The sequence below is a fragment of the Scyliorhinus canicula genome, chromosome 3, assembly GCF_902713615.1.
Source record: "Scyliorhinus canicula chromosome 3, sScyCan1.1, whole genome shotgun sequence".
Lineage (NCBI taxonomy): Eukaryota > Metazoa > Chordata > Chondrichthyes > Carcharhiniformes > Scyliorhinidae > Scyliorhinus > Scyliorhinus canicula.
This window is the reverse complement of record NC_052148.1, coordinates 103,688,270-103,700,813: the sequence shown is the minus strand read 5'-3', so window position 1 is coordinate 103,700,813 and position 12,544 is coordinate 103,688,270.

The window sequence follows — 12,544 nt, the reverse complement described above, 5'->3', positions numbered from 1 at the left end:
TGCTGAATGAGCAGTGAACATCAAAGTCATCTCATAGCAAGACTCAGCTGATGTCAACAGATGACCTTTAGGATGCCTTGGGCCACGGTGTAACAAACTTGGCAAGATGATAGCATACCATTCCCAAAGTCTGAGGAGGCTTGATTGCGTAGATACTGAAATAATATTTTCCCTTTTAGGAGAGACTAGAACTGATGGGTACAGTTGAAGTTTGTAAGGGTTAATGTGTGGGACTGTGTAATTAGCACCTCCCATAATGATGATGTAAGAGAACACATGACGGAGAGTAGAGGATAATGTCCTTGTCTATAGCAATGTAACACCTCATCATGTTAAAGGGAGATAGTAGCGTAGTGGTATTCATACTGGACTAGTAATTTAGAGACCCAAGGTAATCCTTTGTGGACTGGGGTTCAAATCCCACCATGGCAGATGATGGAATTTAAATTCAATAAAAATCTAGAATTGAAAGTCTCATGATGACCATAAAACCATTGTGAATTGTCATAAAAACCCATCCGGTTCACTATTAACCTTACCCACAACGATATGTTTGACTCTTATAAATTCTAGAAAGCCACTCAGTTGTATCAAATGTCTAAAAGGAATGAAACCAGATGGACGATCCAGCACTGCCCAATATACCAGGAATGACAGCAGCTAACCCACCCTTGGGGAGAATTCTCCCAATGAACCATGGCCTGTTCAAGTGGCAAGTGGGTGCAGTGAATCTGGCGGTAGCCAAAAAGTTGCAAACTTGCCAGCGTAAGATCACGTTTCAATTCTCTGAATGCCAGGTTAATGGTGGGTCTCTTGTCCCACTGGCAAGTAGCAGAAATGTTATTTTCCATTCATTTACACATCATGAATGCTTATTCAAACCGTTGCTTGCTGGAATCCAATCTTGCGTTACGCCAGCAGAAATTCATGTCGGCATCTCTGGAGTTCACCAGAGACTTCAAGGTGGGTGCAACGTGCAAAGCCTACCTGCCATAGTGCTGCACTGCTCCTGATGCGCTGTACACCAGCCTGCCAGGGCAGACTGGCTCCTGCCCTCCATCTCTACGCCAAGCTGGACAGCATCATGCTGCTGGATCCATGGGTCACCCTGTGTCACATTCTCGGATCAGTCCTGCGCCTGGAGTTGGGGAGTACAGGGGATTCCTGGTTCCACACACCAGTGTCTATTTGGATAACATTGTAGATGTGGAGGGGCCTGGATCTTCGCCATGCCGCTGGAAAGCATTCGCTGGTCATCACTGAGTCACTCGAGGTAAACCACTTAGATAAAGTAAACTCCTGGTACCATGTCATGTTATTCACCCTGCGGTAACACGGACTGCAACTGGATGCAGTTCTACTGTAAAGTAGACACAAACTTAGACGTTAGTTCAATAAGTTTTATTGAACTTCTGGATCAGTGCACACAGCTTGCTGTAGGTTGACACTCTACTAATCTAAGTGTGCTAACTATAAATAACTAGACCAGAGTAGCTCTGAGCCACGTGTAGAAGGAGCTGACTGATATATACACCCTGACTGTCACTACAATTGTCACCAGTGGAAAGAGGCAGAGTGCTGATGCCTCGTGTGTTTTATGGTGGGAAACCCCCCTCTAGTGTTCTGCCTGGTGATTGGTTGTGTTGTGTCCTGTGTGTTGATTGGCTTTACTGAGTGTCTGTCACTGCCTGAATGTATCTCATTATGTGCATGCGTGCATATCATGACACGGGGGGGGGGGGGGGGGGGGAGGGTTGGAGTATGTGAAGCTCTCATGGGGGGTGGGAATTGCGAGGGGGAGCTTTGGGGGAGGAAATCTTCAGTCCTCTCTGGACTGGCTCTGATGTGACTCCAGATCCACAACAATGTGGTTGACCTAGCAAGCCACTCAGTTGTATCAAAACTGCTACAAAGTATAAAAGGAAAGAAACCAGACGGACCACTCTCATGGACCTCGGCATTGGAAATGACAACGGCAAGCCCAGCTTTTCGAGTCTGCAAAGTGCTCCTTAATTGGGAGAGCTGTCTCACAGACCAGTCAAGCAGCAGCCTGACATATTCATACTCACAGAATCACACCTTACAGACAATTAGATGGTGGCATAGTGGTATTATCACTAGACTAGTAAACCAGAGACCCAGAGTCTCTGGATGTGGGGACCCAGATTCAAATCCCACCACGGCAGATGGTGAAATTTGAATGCAATAAAATCTGGAATTAAAAGTCTAATGGTGACCATAAAACCATTGTCAATTATGGAAACCTCCTGCTGATTAGCATGTACCGTCCCTACTCCATGTTTAACACCAATTAGATGAAGCACTGAGGTAGGTGGGGGAAGAGAATGTGTTCCAGGGTGGGGGACATCAACACCTATCACCGAGGGCGGCACATGGCACATAGTTAGCACTGCAACCTATGGCGCTGAGGACTCGGGTTCGAATCCCGGCCCTGGGTCACTGTCCGTGTGGAGTTTGCAGATTCTCCCCGAGTCTGCGTGGGTCCCACCCCCACAACCCAAAGATGTGCAGGGTAGGTGGATTGGCCACGCTAAATTGCCCCCCAATTGGAGAAAAAAATAATTGGATATTCTAAATTTAAAAAAAATCAATATACATAACCAAAAGTGGCTCGGTAGCATCACTGCTGTGAAGGACATAGCTGCTAGATTGGGCCTGTGGCAAGTGGTGAGGGAACTAACAAGAGGGAAAAACATACTTGGCCTGGTCCTCACCGACCTCCTTGCTGCAGATTCATCTGTCCATGAGAGTTTCGGTAGGGGTGGCCACCGCACAGTCCTTGTGGAGGTAAAGTCCCATCTTTACATTGAGGGCTCCCTCTATTGTGTTGTGTGGCACCAGCACAATTTTGGAAAGGGCCGATGCAACTCAAGATTGGACATCCATGAGATGCTATGGACCAGCAGCAGCAGAATTGTACTCAAACACAATCTGTAAACCTCATGGCCTGCCAGACCCCTCACTCTGGCATTACCACCAAGCCAGAGGATCAACCAAAAAAATGAGGTGTCAACCTGGTGAAGCTACAACACGGACTATTTTTGTGCCAAGGAGCTTAAGCAGCAAGGAATAGACAGAGCTAAGTGATTCCACAACCAACAGATCAGATCTGAATTCTCCCTGTGTATCCGAACAGGCATCGGAGTGAGGCGGCTAGGGGCTTTTCACAGCAACTTCATTGCAGGGTTAATGTCTGCCTACTTGTGACAATCAGACAAATTATTATTATCAAGCAGCTCTAGCAAAACTGGAGTCAATGGGAATCGGGGGGGAAACTCTCTGCTGGTTCGAGTCACGCCAAGCAGAAAGGAAGTTGGTTGTGGTGTTGGAGGTCAATGATCTCAGCTCCAGGGCATCGCTGTAGGAGTTCTTCAGGGTCGTGTCCTTGGCCCAACCATCCTCAGATGCTTCATCAATGACCCTCCCTCCATCATTAGATTAAAAAGTGCAAATATTTGTTGATGGCTGCACAACAGTACCATTCAGGACTCCTCAGATGTTGAAGCAGTCCATGCCTATAGGCAGCAAGACCTGAACAATATTCAGGTTTGGGCTGACAAGTAACAAGTTACATTTGCATCACGCAAGTGCCAGGCAATGACCATTTCCAGCAAGAGAGGATCTAACTGTCTTCCCTTGACATTTCTGAATCCCCTTGTATCAACATGCTGGGAGTTACCATTGACCTGAAACCAATCTGGACTAGCCATATAAATACAGTGCGACAAGAGCAGGCCAAAGGCTAGGAATCCTGTGGTGAGTATCTCACCTCCTGATTCCCCAAAGCTTGTCCACCACTGATAAGGAACAAGTCTGGAGAATTGAATACTCTCCACTTCCCTGTATGGGTGCAGCTCCAACAACACTCAAGAAGCTCGACACTATCCAGGACAAAGTCTGTTGATTGGCACTCCATCCACAAACATTCACCCTCTCAAACACAGATGCACAGTGGCAGCAGTGGGTACGATCCGCAAGACACATCGCGGGAACTCACCAAGAATCCTTAAGATGGCATATTGCAAACCCATGAAGACTACCATTTTGATTGACAAGTACAGCAGGCACATGGGAGCACCACCACCTGGATATTCTTTTCCAAGGCACTCACCATCGTGACTATAACGCTGTTCCTTCACTGTTGCTGGATCGAAATCCTGGACCTCCCTCCCTAAGCGCACTGTAGTTGTACCTACAACACATGGACTGCAGAGGTTCAAGAATATATGGACATATGAAATAGAAGCAGATGTAGGCAATTCAGCCCCTCGATCCTGGACCACCATTCAATAAGATCATGGTCGATCTGCTTGTGTTTCTAATTCCACATTCCCATCTATTCGCGATGACATTTGAGTTCTTTGAATTCCAAGGATCTATCTGCCTCCACCTTTAAAATATTCATTGACCCTGCCTCCATCACTTTTGGAAGTTGAACAACCCTCCGAGAGAGAACAAGTTGTCCTAATTTCTCTCTTAAAATGGCCACCCCTAATTTTAAAAAGTGCTCCCGAGTTCTGGACTTACCCACAGGAGGCAACATCTTTTCCATGTGCACTTTGTCAAGGCTGTACAGTCTTATAGAACATAGAACAGTACAGCACAGAACAGGCCCTTCGGCCCTCGATGTTGTGCCGAGCCATGATCACCCTACTCAAACCCACGTATCCACCCTATACCCGTAACCCAACAACCCTCCCTTAACCTTACTTTTTAGGACACTATGGGCAATTTATCATGGCCAATCCACCCAACCTGCACATCCCCGGACCTTATATACTTCAATCATCTCTCACACTTCTAAACTCCAGTGGAAGCAAGCCCAGCCTGTCCAACCGATCTTCATAAAACAATTTGTTCATTCCAGATGTCAGGGAAAATGATTGAAATCAACAGTATAAATGGAATCAGTGTGGAATTGGATATCAGGGAGAAAAACATGGAAACAGGAAATAGGAGCAGGAGTAGGCCATTCAGCCCTTTGAGGCTACTCTGCCATTCAATATAATCATGGCTGATCCTTTGTCTCAACACTATACTCCCACATTCTCCCCATATGTGTCCCCATAAATGAAAAAGGTTTCTCCTCATCTCAGTGCTAAATGCTCTACTCAGTATCCTGAGACTGTGATCCCTTATTTTAGTCTCTTCTGTCATAGAACAACATCCTTGCATCCGGTTTATCCAGCCCTGTCAGAATTCTTAACTTTTCAATTAGATTCCCACTCATTCTTCTACATTCCAGTGAATTCAGGCTCAGTTGACCCAAACTTTCCTCAAACAACAATCTTGCCGTCCCAGGGATCAGTCTGGTGAACATTTGCTGCACTCCCTCTACGGCAAGCATGTCCTTTCATAGAATGCCTACAGTGCAGAAGAAGGCCATTCAGCCCATCGAGTCTGCACTGGCCCTCTGAAAGAGCACTCCACCCAAGCCCAGTAATCCACTCTATTCCTATAACTCCTTAACTGAACCTACACATCCCTGGACACGAAGGGGAAATTTAGCACGGCCAATCCACCTAACCTGCACATCTCAGTTAAGGAGACTTTTATGGATAGAATGCTCTTTCAGAGACCCACTGCACACTTGATGGGCTGAAAAGCCTCCTTCTGCACTGTGGTGAATGTATTCACCTGAATATGAACTGCCTGTATAGTACTGTGACCGATGACCAGGAAATGATAATACGATCTACTTCCAGGTATTGTACTGGAACCCCGGTGGGCTCCGCCTCTGGCTCCCCCTCCCAGGGCGATATATAGACCGGCCTGTGGGCGGCACTCATTTGTACAGCAGACACTGGTAGACAAGTTCCTGCATGCTAAAGCCTTATATTCACTCGTTCTCACAGTCTCGCAGTGAGTTGATGGTATATCAGGCACTGTAAAGTTTCTGTGATTGTGTGACATCGAGATCTACAGAAGAAATTATTTCCCATGCCAGGTGTGTGCAGTGCATGGGGCAGAACAAACAGAGCCTCTTATCTTAACTCAATTCCCATTCAGACTGTGGATATGAATTGTGTTCAATGGAAAATCCTTCCTTATTTCATTGGTTACTTCTCCAGGTGGCTCAAGGTTTGTGGGCGGCATGAGAGCACAGTGGTTAGCACTGTTGATTCATAGCGCCAGGATCCCAGTTTTGATTCCCGACTTGGGTCACTGGCTGTGCAGAGTCTGCACGTTCTCCCCGTGTCTGCGTAGGTTTCCTCCAGGTGCTCCGGTTTCCTCCCGAAAGACATGCTGTTAGGTGAATTGAACATTCTGAATTCTCCCTCTGTGTACCCGAACAGGCGCTGATGTCGCGACTAGGGGATTTTCACGGTAACTTAATTGCAGTGTAAATATAAACCTACTTGTGACAATAATAAAGATAATTATTATTAAATGTCGATAGACTGAGAAGCTATTGGGGCTTTAAAGGAAATCTTTGAAACACATGGTATTCCAGACCAGGCTGTCTACGGGAATGGTCCACAATTTGGCAAGGACTGCTTCACACACTTCATGGATAACAATGGATTTGTGCACATCACAAATTGCGAACAGTGAAGCCACAAGGAGAGTCTGAACCATCAAAGCACAGTTAAAGAAGAACAAGGATTTTCTGATTGCTGTTGGTCATTCTAAGTTAGTGTGTTTAACACTCCTCCAATAGAGGCAGTGTGCTTAACACTCGTTTGGCTCTGTTTCTTATTTCTATGCTCTAGAGTCGCCAGGTGCCGTAAGAGACACCGTCACAAGTTATCAAGGTCAAGTTCAAAGCAATAAATCTATACACTAATCAGTAAGTTCAAACAATTAGTGTTTATTATAACAAATATAATAAATACTCATGCACACGCTAAAAGACTAACTTACTTCTACAATTAAACAACTAAATACTTATCTAGAAAGGAACAGGCAAGGTCAGGGGACAAGGCCTTCATCCCGTTCTTGGTCTGCAACTTCTGGTTATTAAAGTCGGCAAGAGTATAAGCAATGCCTGGGTCACGTAGCGATCATTGTTTTGGCACTTACTGATAGATGGCTGATGCTCAACGGCCGGTGATGAAAGACAGGATCTGGAGGCTGGAGTCGGAGGCCGGAGTCAGGATGCAACAGGTAGAACCATGTGCGGGACCTTCTTTTTATAGGTCCCCAGAGGTCCGTGCCCCTTGGGGCGGGCTCTCTCACCTGCTGGGGATCGATTGGGTCTTTCCCAATCAATATCATTCGAACCCACCTATCCTAGGGTCGTTCCTTGATGGCTGGGGCGGTTCCTAGGGCTCATTGTTCTGGTTTCTCTGGCGCCATCCTGGCTGGGTAGCTATTGAAAAGTATCGATTGATACTTAAAATGTTTCTATTGTATCTGGGACTGGGCCGGTATCACCTCATTAGTATGCAGATCGTTTTCCTATTTACAGCTTTGGCTGAGTTTCTGCAGCTGTCTTGAAACCGGTTTTTGTACGTGCTAAATGCTAAATGCTTCTGCAAGCTGTGTGTCCTTACTATGGCTGTTTTTCCCTGTATTCTTTGCGGTTCTCCATTTTGTATACTGGTGTCCATTTTAGATGGCTACATTGCGCTCCTAAATTACAGGTCTACTCCACTGCAATATGGGTTGGCAATGTTGGTGGGTGAATTCTGCTGATGGCTATGGAGTGAGTAGTCACTGCAAGGTGGCTCCTGTATGAAAACAACCTTTTAACCCCATCAACAGGCCCCCAAATTATCGACAACCACTTCCCCCAATCTAACCCCCGCAGACAACATTGAAGAGGAACCCGAAAAGAGGAAATTTTATTTTTTCAATTAAGGGGCAATTTATCATGGCCAATCCATCTATTCTGCACATCTTTGGGTTGTGGGGGAGAAACCCACGCAAACACGGGGAGAATGTGCAAACTCCACACGGACAGTGACCGAGAGCTGGGATCGAACCTGGGACCTCGGCGTCATGAGGCTGCAGGGCTAACCCACTGCGCCACCGTGCTGCCCCCCCCCCCCCCCCCGAAAAGAGGAAATTGGGAAATTGTCAGCCACCCACCAAGAAAGCCAACAAGGAGGAGGGAAGGGAAAGCTTGACCTTAGAGCCGGCAGATACAAGGGGTGGCACAGAAACGGGAAAGGTCGACTCCACAGAGTTCTCAGCGCAGACCCAGGTACTCATGGCCAAGCACATGAGCTTTATTATCACTGAGCTCCAGAGGCACAGGGAGGAGCAAAATAGGAACGTCCTGGCAGCCATCAAGTTAGTGGTGGAGACGGCCAAGGCCCCAAGAGGGAGGCGATGGCCAAAATGGAGCGGCGGCTGGCAGCCCAGAGATTGAAGAAGAGAGACTTGGAGAAAGCCACCAAACAAAAAGGGCCGGATCGCGGAATTAGAGACCCAAGTGGCGAGCGTGATCAAGACTCGGAAAGGCCTAAGGGAAAAAAATCAACTATTAGGAGAACAGGTCTCGCCGCCAGAACTTGAGAATCATAGGACTGCCAGAGGGGATGGAGGAGAGAACCCCATGGAATACATCTCAGCTGGTTAGCAAAGAGGGCTTGGCCAAGCCCCCGGTGGTGGACTGTGCCCACAGGTCTTCAACAGCGGCCCAGAGCAGGGGATCCTCCAATGGCAATGATTGTGAAATTCCAGAATTACCAAGATAAGGAACAGATCATGACGTGGGCGAAAAGTACGAGAGGGTACAGGTGGGAGGATTTCCCATCCACTGGTACCAGGATATTGAGGCGGAGATGGCCAAACACTGGGCCGAATTTAACAGCGCCAAATCCACACTCTGCAAGAGCAAGGTGCGGTTTAGCATGCACTACCCTGCCAGGTTATGGATCGCATACCAGGCAAGGTAGTACACTCGACACTCCTGAGAAGGCCAACATTTTCATCCAGGACAACAACTTACGCCGACAGTAAGAGCGCACATGGGTGAGAAGGTGAAGTACGAAGGCCAAGGGAAATAAATCCAGGAAATAATGTGGGCAGAGAGGCAGAGAGAGTGGGGGTGCAGTGGGAAGGTAGATGGGGATTAAATAGAGGAACCAGGTGGAGAAGGGAGTCGCTACACCACCAAGTACGCTGGTGTATGGGAATACGGTAAAGGAGGAGGCCATGGCATGCCTCCTGGTAGGGAGGGGGCGCCTGCTAGGAGGAAGCAGAAGAATGGACATTCAGGGGAAATATAGTGGGGGGGGGGGGGGGGGGGGGGGGGGGGGTCAGGGTATGGAGGGGGAGTAGAGCTGGGGGGGGGACTCGGAGGGGGAGAAGGGTAGCGATGGGGTTAGAGTGCTGGTTGCAACGGACTACAGATGGAAACGGTGGGAAAGGGGAAGCAGTAGGTAGCTATATTGAATGGCCCAAAACCAAGGGCAGGCTAAATCGGACAGGGCCGACCCACAAGGTGAATATGCCGCCCCTCCCAGCCCCCACCTCCTCCCACTTCGCATAGTTACATGGAACGTGAGGAGCCTCAACGGGCTGGTGAAGAGATCCAGAGTCCTCGCCCATCCTAAGAGTCTGAGAGTGGAATTAGTCTTCCTACAGGAAACACACTTGAGAGAGAGATCAACAGCGGGTAAGGGAGGGCTGGGTGGGACAAACGTTTCACTCATGTTTCGATACCAGGATGAGGGGGATGGCCATATTTGTTTGCAGGACAGTCTCATATATAGCGATGAGCAGAGTGATGGAGCCAGGGGGGGCGATTTATTATGGATCACCGGACCCTAGAAGGGGCTCCAGTAGTGTTGGTAAATATATACGCCCCAAACTGGGACAACACAGAATTCGTCAAGAAAACAATGGCCTAAAATCCTGGACTTGGACACCCACCAGCATGGGGGACTGACTTTAACTGTATACAGGACCCGACACTGGACAGATAACGTGTCAGGCATGGCACACAAAATGAACACCGTCATGGAGCAGATGGGGGGGGCAGCGGTTAGGTTCGTGGAGGTGGAACACCACGGAGAAAACTAATTCTTCTTCTTCTCCCACATGCATAAAGCTTACTCATGGATAGACCTTTTGAGAGAGGAAAGAGGGTGCTTCCAGGCATAACAAAGGCGGAATACTCCACCATCGACCATGTGCCACATTACATTGACCTGTAGTTGGAGAAGGGACGGGCCCAACATCTCCCGTGGAGGCTGGATGCAGGGGGCGGCACGGTGGGGCAGTGGTTAGCACTGCTGCCTCACAACTTCAGGGACCGGTGTTTCATTGCGGCCTCAGGTGACTGCCTGTGTGGAGTTTGCACTTTCGCACAGCGTCTGGGTGGGTTTCCTCCAGGTGCTCCCTGTTTCTTCCCACAGTCCAAAGATGCGCAGGTGAGGTGGATTGGCCACGCTAAATTGATGTCCTGCCCCAGACTCAGGCAATTCTGGACATCCTTCTTTGAGGCTATGTCCAAGGTGATGGGGGTCGAGATGGAGCCGTGTCCATCTGTGGCGGTCTTCGGGGTATCAGAGTACCCAGAGGTCTGGACAGGGAAAGAGGTTGATGCCCTGGCCTTCCCCTTACTGATCACCAGGCACAGACTTCTGCTCGGATGGAAGTTAGCAGCACCACCCTGGGCCTTGGAATGACTCGCAGACCTGGCCGAATTCCTGAGGCTGAAAAAAAAAATAAAGTTTGAAATAAAAGGGCAGCACGGTGGCCTAGTGGTTAGCACAGCTGCCTCACGGCGCTGAGGACCCAGGTTCGATCCCGGCTCTGGGTCACTGTCCGTGTGGAGTTTGCACATTCTCTCCGTGTCTGCATGGGTTTCGCCCCCACAGCCCAAAAATGTGCAGAGTAGGTGGATTGGCCACGCTAAATTGCCCCTTAATTGGAAAAAATAATTGGGTAATCTAAATTTAAAAAAAAAAGTTTGAAATAAAAGGGTCCAAACAGAGGTTCCACATCACCTCTGGGAGTGGGGAGTGGGAGTGGGCCTCAGGCAATTCTCCGGGTACGCCGCTTTGGAGGGGGCGGAGCATTACAAAAGTGGTGCCGTCCCCGATTTGGTCGGGAAGTTTGATTTCGCTGTCGGTGACCGGAGAATCCAGCCCTCTAAGTGTGGGCTAAACCGGTATGAAACTCGCCAGGGTCCAAAAAAGTGACCAGGGGCTGGATTCTCCGATTTTGAGGCCATGTCCTGACGCCAGCGTGGGAACGGAAATTTGGGGCAAACCGGCCACAGATGCACCATTTGGCTGGAGGCTGGCAGCCGAGCAGTTCAGAGTACCCGGCTCTAGCTGCGGATATGGCCGGAGAATGGCCGGGTCCATGGCTGTGCAACATGGTGCCGGCCGGACGTGAACCCGGCCTGCCCTTTGGCCGGCTTGTGAGCCCTGGACCAGCCCTGGGGGTTGGGGATGGTGGTGGGGGTGGGGGTGGGGGGGAGTGGTTGGGGTGGGGGGTGGGGGGGTGGTGGTTCGGGGTTTGGGGGGGTGGGGGTTAGGGTGGGGGGGGCAGGGGCGCTATTTATATCATGTTTCGCCGGGCGGCGTTGATGATGTCGCCCGACGTCAACCGACGCGCCACTTCCGCAGCGGGTGAAACTGACGCGTACAGCGTCACTCCGCTGCTGGACCTTTCGGGACGGGAGATTTAGGGCTTATAAGCGGGCCCCGACGCCTGAGTCACCAGCGCCGTTTTTGCCCGCCGGTCAAGGGCGTCACGATGGACTTCGGTGAATTTCGCCCTTTGTAATTGTTTGGGAGAATCAGGCCCTTTATGTGTGAAATCCAGTTTGTTTTTTCCTTTTCTTGTTTATTCTGTTAATTGGAATACCAATAAAAATATTTTTAAAAAATAAATTGTTGATGGGCAAAAAGCTCTGAACAGCTTCCCATCCTCCCAAAAAAATTACTTCCCAGCTATCCCAGATGATCAAAGAGCTCAAAAATGAGAACAATAGACTTTCAACTATAACCGGGGGTACCGAATCCTGGAACCTGCACAGGTTGATGGAAGGAGAAAAGCTGAACTGAAAGGAAGGAGGGTGAATAGTCCAGAGAGATGTCAATCAACTGAGATCGTATTTAATATGTCTTTCAGGATGTAGTGTAGATAGAAACTGGAGGAATCCTATTTCTATTCATTAAAGACAACTAGCAGTCATACATTTTGAAGAACCAAATGTTGAGTCAGAAATTAGGAAAGAACCAAATACTACAACTCTTAATAAAAACCATCCAAATCAAGAAAAAGGAGAGACCCGCTAGTCTGGCAAGAAAACCATCAGAGAGAGATGTGAAGCCTCCTGGGAGGGGTGCTACAGTGGGTACTGGAGTAAACAGGCCTCTGGGTAGGAAGGGAAGGGAACTGAGGCAATTAGGGAGACCCCCCCTTGCCATCCAGTGAGAACTGCCAGGCTGTATGCTTGGTGTGGGCCCTCTGGCCATTAGTTGAAGCGGCACTTTTATTTAAATACTAGATATACAACACACCTGTACAGTATTTGTGTATTATTCTGGAGACTAGTCAGAATTGCAGTAAAATACATTCAGTGTCATTAAACAAATTTGCTTGGTAAATGAAA